Below are 9540 nucleotides of genomic sequence, written 5' to 3'. Positions count from 1 at the left end.
TCTAATGTAAGAGTGGAGTAAAGTTTCAATGTGTCTAGTTAGCCTGCCCTGTGAGCTGTTAAGAATCAATTGACCATAGATAAATAATAATAAAAAGATAGCCTCAAAGTAAGGATTGGAAGTGCTATAATGTTTTTTTTGAGGGGGGGTTTTCGGTTTTCGGTTGCGAGACGTGGAACTCATCTTTTCTGTTCCGCACATCGGGCCATGGACGAGAAAGCGCTGAAGCTGGCGTAGCCATGGTAACCTTATCGCCAGAGAGGAGCACTCCCCGAGATTCTGACTGGGCCAAGAGGAAAGCCGAGAGAGCGTTGGCGGCTTGGCGCAGACAACATGTTTAGAACTTCCCTACCCCCACGCAGCTAGAGAGTTACTCCCTGACTTTCACGGAGCGTGTTATCTCTTATCTCATATAGCCAAGGTCAAAGACATGCTTTCACACTCAAATAAAGCTCTCAGTATGGGCTAATATTACTCACTGAAAACGCATCAAGAAACCCATTATATTAATTTATGACGAAAAAAATGCTGTAAAGAAAAGACCAATAAGTGATATGGCATTGGGCCAAAGTTCAGGAGTGAACAAACAATACAGGAGTATTTACTAGGAACACTAAATAGTTGGTGTAGAGTCAGAGTGAAACTCATTATTAATCTAGGAACTGATTAGTCACGTGCATAGTGACAGGTTGCGGGCCTACAAACGTCGAGTACTGGCCGATAGGACCATTCAGCAATAATACTTGATTATTTATCAGGAGCACCAAATAGGCCTGAGATGATTAGTCACGGGTATAGTGACAGGAATTAGCCAAGTAGTAAAAAGTAAAAGAAAAGGGCAGATCTACAAGCTCATTATGCCCGGCAGGGCACTGTAGTATGTATCAAGAAATAAAGTGACCAGGGCAATTTTGGACAGGATATGTACAAATACTTCAAGTTTAGTTAAGTAGAGGACCTTAATGTAGGCAGCAAAAGAGCAGATCTCCAAGCTCGTAATGGCCGGTATGGCCTCATTCAGCTGTAAAATATAGGCACATTGGCTAGGTCAGGTACATTACTATGTAACGAGCGAGGCTATTCATCAGGAGTAAAATAGATCTGCAGAGAGAACAAATTAAGGAAACGGGCCGCATTCACGGTAGTCAGATTGTTTGAAGCGAAATGGTGTAGTTCTTGTGACTTGACAAGTTTGGAAAAGACTGCGTGGTGTATACACGCGATCATTGGTATTAAAAGTCACTATGGATAGAACATTTAGGCACCCAACTAAGCGATCAGTATATATATATATAGCAGATCTACAAGCTCGTATGGCCGGAAGGGCCGCATGCACTAAGAAAAATAAATAAATAAAATGAATAGCGCAAATTGGCCAGGTTAAGTAGTAGGTATTAACAAATGTAAGCATTACCTAAGTGAAAATTAGTCATTATTCAGTGTATAATGCGGTATTTTGGTGGAGTTCCAGTCAAATACATTTCATTACACAGCCCTTTAAGTTGCACCAAATGCATGATCCCATATTTAGGGTCCCTATATGGAGGGGGGGGGGTGTGTTGAGTTGAATAGGAATCAGGCAGGCCTGAAGCATATAGGGAGTTTATCAAATTAAACTATAATGGATATGACTCAGGGAGGACAGTTTAAGCCGGCCTGGTAGGTCAATGTCATATTCTAAGGTGTAGTCAGCTTTTAGGTCAAACAGTATATTAGGGCTGTAGTCAGCCTGGAGGTCAGTTCACATAGGTGCAGTCAGTAAGCACTCCATGTGTGTAGATTTCTCACACGACCACACACTCACCCACACACACACTAAAAGGAAGTGTTTAGTCAACATTTTATGTTAGTAAAACTGCCACATTAAAAAAAAAAAACCAAAGTATCAAGGATATTCATCCTTCCCACTCTGTAATCGTCTAAAAGATGAATGGTCAACAGCCCAGCCACCCAGCTGGGGTAAACTCCAGCCAGAGCACCCAAGACCATAAACCTGGACTTTTCTTTTTGTGCTAAGAGGAGACAGAAAGATATTTTGTGGAGGTTTACCACTAAGCGTGTTTGCCAATGAACTTTGAACCATTTTGCTGAGAGGAGCAGCAGAAAGTCATTCTGTGGAGTTTTTGACCACTGAAACGTTTGTCTGGCACTGAACTATGGGGCATTTTTGTTTTGTGTCGGATGGGACACATTGATTTCATGCGATGGGTTGTGTGTGCCAGTTGGTGACACACTAGATTGAATTGAACAATGAACACTTGTTTTTGTTTGTTTCATATGAAAGAAGCGGGGCTTTCCATGTCGTCATATCTACATCTACATCAGCGGACGAGGTTGAGTGGGAAGGTTTAAATATTTATGTTACCAGTTTTATAGTGGAATTCGGAAATGTGTGGCAAGTTATTTTCACATTTAGGGTGAGAGCAGCGCCCAGGCACACGCACACACGCGCACACACACACACGGAAGGATAGACAACAGGGGAATGTTTTGTCTATAGTAAGAAGTCCTGTTCAAAGGAAGGGGTGCGATGTGTGTGTACCTAAGCGTACACATACGTGTGTGCATCAGGGTAGATCTGATATTTTCACAATCATTAAGTAAAGTATAGTTCATTGTTGCAGCAGAATTGTGGTGCAATGTATAAGCAAGCTGTAATCCATTTGGAAGGGAACTCCATCTAGATAAGGATTAAGGAGGAATAAAAACCAATAGGTCCTAGGCCCAGTCAATGGTGAAGACAAGTAACTGTGTTTTATCGGATTAGGCCAACTTTAGTCTTATAAAGTCTGGATAGGGCAAGTAAGTAACTGTCAAATTAGGACAATAGAGAAGTTTAAATAATGACCACAACCTTGGGAAAACAGACAGGGTTTGTAAAAGTAATACAGGACTACAGCACAGCACATACAACATGTCCCACTCAGTAGTTACACCTGGTAAGGAGCAGAAAGCGATGCTCACGAATAAATCGTTCAAAGAGAGACGATTTTGTTGTGGTGTTTTTGGGACAATGTTATTGTAAACTTAGAGAAGATAGGGGGTGCGTCAGTGCACCATTAGGAGAGGTGTGCAAGTTTTGAGTAGTAATATAATCAGTGCACTATTAGGCCTGAAATAATTTGTATTTAATTACTAAGTAAGCGAGGAAAAACCCCAGTTGAGTGAGAGAAGAAGTGTTCAGTTAAGAGAAGGGTTTAGATTTTGGCTGGACGGGGGCTTCTTTCCATTCCACAGCATGGACGCATGTTTTTTGTGGAGGGGGGAGAAGTATCATATTCAGTTCAAATAAATAAATAGCGGAGTGTTGTGTTTAGACATAAATTAGACAGACATAAATGAAGTGTTAAAAGCAAAATTATGTAAGGTCTAAGCTATATAAGCGCAGGTCTGTCAAGCTATATAAGCGCAGAGAAAATTAGTTGAGTGTCAGGGTTCATGAGAAAGGTTAGGGAGTACCACCATGGTGTAGTTTAGCCTGGCGATCGATTTGCCAGCAGTACAGAGGTGATAGTCTGTGATAAAACCACGTTGTGTTTCACAAGCGTGGTTAAGAGTGGGTGAGTAAAGTTAACCCTAATTATATTCAACCCTAATTATATTCCTTCACAGAAACGCACAGAAGCAGTCAGGAATGCAGTTCATGCTGGACCGCCGGACCTGTGACATGCTGAATAACTATAATTCATGTTTTTATGTCCCCTACCGCCGTTTATATGAAATGTGTCTGTATAATTGTGTTTCAAGAGGGCAAATACAAATTGTATTTGAAGATGGATGTATGACGCAATATGGTCTGAAAGATTAATCCATAACAAGTGTGTTTGGGCTTCTGGTTTGAAAGAATTTGGGAGAAGGCCCTCTGAGCGTATATGGTTGTTGTGAAAAAGCAAGGCCCTGTGTCTTATCAGAACACAGTGGGCCGTTAGCAATTGTTTACACAGAGCAGGTGTGCAGCACGAGGCAGAGGTCCAGAAAGCACCAGTGTTCAGGGGTCACGGGCGGTAAGTATTAGACGCGCCATGCAACATGCTCAAAAATACACATTTTGAATTTTAATTGTATTATATTAGTAGTCCTCTTGGATGGGTGATGGATCAATTGGAGGGATAGTGATTATGAAAACCCAATGAAGATAGGACATATGCCCCCACGCACACACACACAATACGCGTGTGTATTCTTTGTTTTTGGGGGGGGGGGAGACCCTGTGCTGTTCAAGTTTTTCCACAGGACACTAGACAGCAGCCTGCAAAAAATGCAGAAAGGTTCTCGAGACCCAGTCCTGGTAGGCACCAGGTCCAGCGGGCTTAATGCGGTCAGCCGGGGAAGGGAGATGGCCTCTGGCATCGAACAGCAACTGTGGCCTGCAAGACGCCACAGCTGGGCCCAGACCAAGTCTGAAGGACCTAAACGGCCTACATCGGATGACACGTCAGGGCCAGCCCACGGCCTACAGCGGACGCTACATCAGGGTCGAACCACCACGGCCTACACCGGACGCAGACCGCGTCCTGCAAGGGTCTGTATCTGACAGGTCACATGTCGGACCGCAGGCCAGGAGGGTCGGCGTCGGCCCAGCGGGGGGTCTAGGAGACCAGATGCAAGTGTGCTATTTGAACGACATCCCATGTTCAGATTACCCGGATCCTGAACTCATGATCGGGAATAGGATCCTAGTCACATGGTGACGGAAACTGTTTTTGCTCAGACTTTTATGAGACAAGTCCTGGGTCAGGATGTGCGCGAGATTGTTCGCGCGCAACTTTTATGGATATATCATCAACGCGGCCTCATGGGCACATGCGCGCTATCTGATATGGATTCGGTACGGGACAATTGCGCGCGGTTGCCAGTATGAAGATCTGTTGGTTCTGGGCCATGAACTATCGGTTCCAGTGACGTGGATTAGGGTCGTGAGGTGAACATGGTACGCTCTTGAACATTTTCTAGTAATGTCATTGTCCTGGGCGATTGGAACATTGTCTTGTCAGGGTCCTGGACATTTGGAATAGGGTCCTGGACGTTTGGAATATTTTATTTTAATGTTTCGGTGCTTGGACGGTTTGCAACATTTTCTTTTTATGGGATTAATGACTGGTGGTTGCTTGTCTCAATGTAAAACATGTGTTTCTTTGCTGTTATTATACACTGTCCCTATACATGACACTCACACAGGGCCTCCGGAGATAAGGCAGGCAAGATCAAGTGTAGAGTGGTGTTGAGAGGTATAAAAGAGTGGCGTTGAGCGGTATAAAAGAGTGGTGTCAGTTATAAATGTCAGAAATGTCAGTTATCAATGCAATTGTTTGCCTTAGGTAGAGGTAGGCTAGTGTAGTCCTGCCTGATTTAATCCAGTTAGACATGCTGTACTTTCATTCCAGACAGAGCAACAACATGGCCAGATAAGACATAACTGAGGACGGAGTCATAACATACTGCTCAGAGAGCGTCCTGCAAATCAGGAATAGATTAGCAGGGAATGATCCGGGAAGTGTTGAAATTAGACACGAGGTAATGTTAAGTCTAAATGATCAGTGATCTGAAGTGATATTACATTAATGTGATATTATAATGTACCTTTTCCTATCCCCACATCCTTAGTATTTTCAAATTGTGTATATATTGTACAGATATATTATATATTGTTCTTCCCCTCTTTTCTTCCTGTGTTTCTGCTATCTCTCTCCATTTCGTGTACAATCAGGTGGCGTGCGCGTGCTTGCTCAGAGATTGATCAATGATTATTGATTAAGTAAAGAGATCATATGAAAATGATCCGAGAGAGGCTTGATGCAATTTTCCCTGGCGGAGTCCAGGTTTTTTTTGGTATCAATACGTGATTGTACACTTTTTCCGCACTATAACCACAGCACTTGATTGATTGATTGATTGATTGATTGATGATTGATGTCCTTTTCAAGGTCAAAGAGTGGGCTGTTGTAATATATCCAACAGGCTGTGTACTGATAACAGGTACTTGTACGTGAATATGCAATGTACTTATATATGTGTATGGATATATGCGTAAGGTGCACTGCCGGAACTGTAACATTCCCTAGGTCTGTTAGGGGCACGCTGAAGGCCGCGTGCTGCAGGCAGTGATTTGTGATGTCTAGTCAGTGACGTCAGTAGGACACAAAGTATGCAAGCATATATATGATCCTGTAAGACAATAAACCTTGTGATTGTATTGATGTGACCAAGTCTCCGTGTCATGTTAATCTCTCTCCCGGAGCAGGCCTGCCCGTATGTCCGTCTGTCCGAACCATGGAAATGTCAACCGGGTCGTCACACACCAGAACCAGACGAGGGTCCAAGTACTTAGATTAGAATCAGTAAGCTATTGATCATAACAATACCGTAATATGGTGATGGTGTCCTGTGATGAGGTGGTGCATGCAGAATGCATTCATGCAGAATGAACGTTAATGTGGTGATATGTTTCTCTTTATGGCCTATTTTATCAGCATCTCCACTTACCGGTGGACGCATCATAAATACACATCAGCATCTCCACTTACCGGTATATAAAGTCTGGTAAAATGCATTACAAGAGGCAACTATACACTTGCAATTGCTAATTGCATAATTCTAGTTATTATTATTATTATTATTATTATTATTATTATCATTACCCTTATTAATATTATTATTATTATTATTATAGGCGAATAACAATAAAAACAAGAACTAACACTTTAACATATTTGTTGATGCTTCAGGCATGCAGGGCCAGCATGCTCTCAAAGAATACTGGACTACTCGCCCCGGTGCTCGCCCGTTTTTCCTCCCGGAATTTTCCCCAGTGAGGGGGAGAACTTTGTAATATGCTATTGGCTGTTTGTATTCTTTTTGGAAAAATATAAAAAGATACTCCTGTGGAAAGGCTGTATTATTTGACTTATATTGAACCTATAAACAATTTAGTATTATTTATGTAAGGTTTTGCCCCCTCAAATGGTACCTCGTCAGATAATCCCCACATACTACAACTTCTGTGAACAGACTTCACTGTAGCTTTTCATACATTATATTTGTTCTGCTGTCATGAAAGTTTATAGTTAGAGAAATTCAAAGTCCAGCCGTCTGCTGTCCAGCCTCTCCCACCCCTCACTGGGGAAAATTCTGGGAGGAAAACAGAAACGGGGCGAGTAGTCTTGTTACCCTCTCAAACATCTATATGATCACATGTGCATTACGTTATTCGTTATAGCTACCTGGCAGTCCAGACCAAAATCGTAGGAGCATAGATGTGGTCCGGCAGAAACCTTGCAGCTCCACATTTCAACTTTTTTTACCCCCCACCCTCGCGACCTCGCACTGCCACCGCTGCCCATAAATAATGCCCTATAGGTATAGCGTATTCTCGCACAAAAGTAGAAGAATCACACCTGTGTGAACTGAGCGGTGCAACTATACATTTATTGTTATAGTTACTGTACTCTAATGTGCTCTGTACTGTATTGTAGTGTACTGTGCGGGGGTCACCGGAACATCCAGAGATTCCAGACCCCCAGGAACGCACCCAGGGTGCCGGCCCTGTTCGGGCGAGCCGCCCCGCGTCCGAAACGGTCGACTGTGTGGGGGTCCCCGCGGGGGGTCCCTGGAACATCCAGACCCCCAGGAACACGCCCCGGGCCGGTTCGGGCGAGCCGCCCCGCGTCCGAAACGGTCGAGAAATGACAGTTACCATGTGGGGGTCCCCGAGGGGTCCGTGTGGGGGTACCCGGGGGTCCCCGGAACATCCAGAGACCCAGGAACAGCCCAGGGCTCGTACTGTACTCTGTGCTGTACTCTACTGGCACTTTAAGTGTTGCAGCTTTCCGTGCTCACTGCTCAGACATACAAACAGACACAGAGACAGACATATGGACACACATAGCTCCGTAATGGAGCGGAGGCACCGCTCCAACAATAGTTGATGTAGGTACAAGCACTTTGTGGTCAGCTTGTAGATCAACTATTTTTGACAAATAGCCTCAATAAATAAATTTAAGTTTAAGTGGATAAGTGTGTCTCTGAGTTTTATACAAATTGAACTAATGAAAAGTATTAACTCTGGTCCATAGCCCATGCTGCAGTAAGTTAGCTTTATACTGCAGGGCAGAATCATAGAAGCAGTAAGGCTGGTCAGGCTCCTACTTGGCCTCACCCCCCGAACCCACCTCACCCCTGCCCACTTTGACAGGCTGGGATGGCTTAGGGTCGACGACAGAGTACAGCATCTTGCAATGGGTCTGGTCCACAAGATTCGATACACCATGACCAAGATACCCATGTACCTGTCTAAATACTTCCTTAATGTAAACGAAGTCCACACCCACAACACCAGAGGGAGTGCAACTAACCATGTACAACCCAGATTCGGCACAAACAAGGGTCTAAATTATTTTCGCTCCTATGCCACCAATATGTGGAACACCCTATACCAGCAGTCATTAAGACATGTGAATCCCTTGACTCCTTCAAAACCGCTCTCAAAGGGCACCTACGGATGGCTGCAATTCGAAACTGGCCTCTGTAAAATCTGAATCAGGCTATGGGATTTTCTCTGGGAGGGATGGGGTCTAATCTCCTCTTGTGCGGTTGAGAGTAGCCATTTTTTCCCCTGCGGTCTATGGTAGTAGCAGACTAGCACTGTCAATTAGCATCGAACATTTGCGCTCGTTATAGCTAAATACAGTATTAAAAAATTATGAATTATGATTGAAAATCTCAGTTACAATGAAACTGAATGGAGGTGTTTTTTTTAAGGGTAACTGTTCCGTTTTGGCAGAGTCAGACGATCCGCGATGTCAACACCAGTCACTCCTCCCAGTCACCCCCAGGCATGATGCCTTCTACCCGGGCATAATTTCCTCTTTACATCCCCTGTCTTCTGGGACCACCAGAGCTAGCCTCCAATAGCTATAGCAATTATCACAATTTAAATAAATAAGCATATTGAAACTATTTCACATTAACAATGTTGGTAAAACTAAGATATTTTAGGGGAAATATATAATTTATCCACAAATAAAATATTATCATTGATTAACTCCATTTCTCTACCCTCCATCCCTTTAGTTTCCATGGTTATTGAGCCCCTCCTATATTTAATCTATACTAACCAATTATGGTAATATGAATTGTATGCTATTAATGCCATTAGTATAAAGAAGGAGCCTAATCTATTTTCATGTTTTTATAGCATTAAATACTATATATATTTTTTGGTATGTATTAGCCTGTTTATTTTCCATTGATATAATTTCACCATAATAGTATAATAATAATAATAATATAATAGTATATATCACCATAAATTTTAATATTAGTACATTTAAACAGAAGAGAGCAAATTTAATAACCAGTCACTTTTATTGAGAGCACGGCCCCGACCTGCACCCTCCGGCTCGCAGCCTCGCACTGAATGAGAAGAGCAGCCGGGCGATTCCCCGTCATTTGCATTTTGAACGGATCGTTCACGGAAGTGACCGGATCGGTTTCGTTCACCAAAAATAACTAGTTCTTTTGATTCGTTCGTTCATGACCGAC

Source organism: Protomyctophum parallelum (assembly GCF_964188405.1).
Source record: "Protomyctophum parallelum genome assembly, chromosome: 11".
In the NCBI taxonomy this organism is placed as follows: domain Eukaryota; kingdom Metazoa; phylum Chordata; class Actinopteri; order Myctophiformes; family Myctophidae; genus Protomyctophum; species Protomyctophum parallelum.
This window is presented reverse-complemented; position numbering follows the sequence as displayed.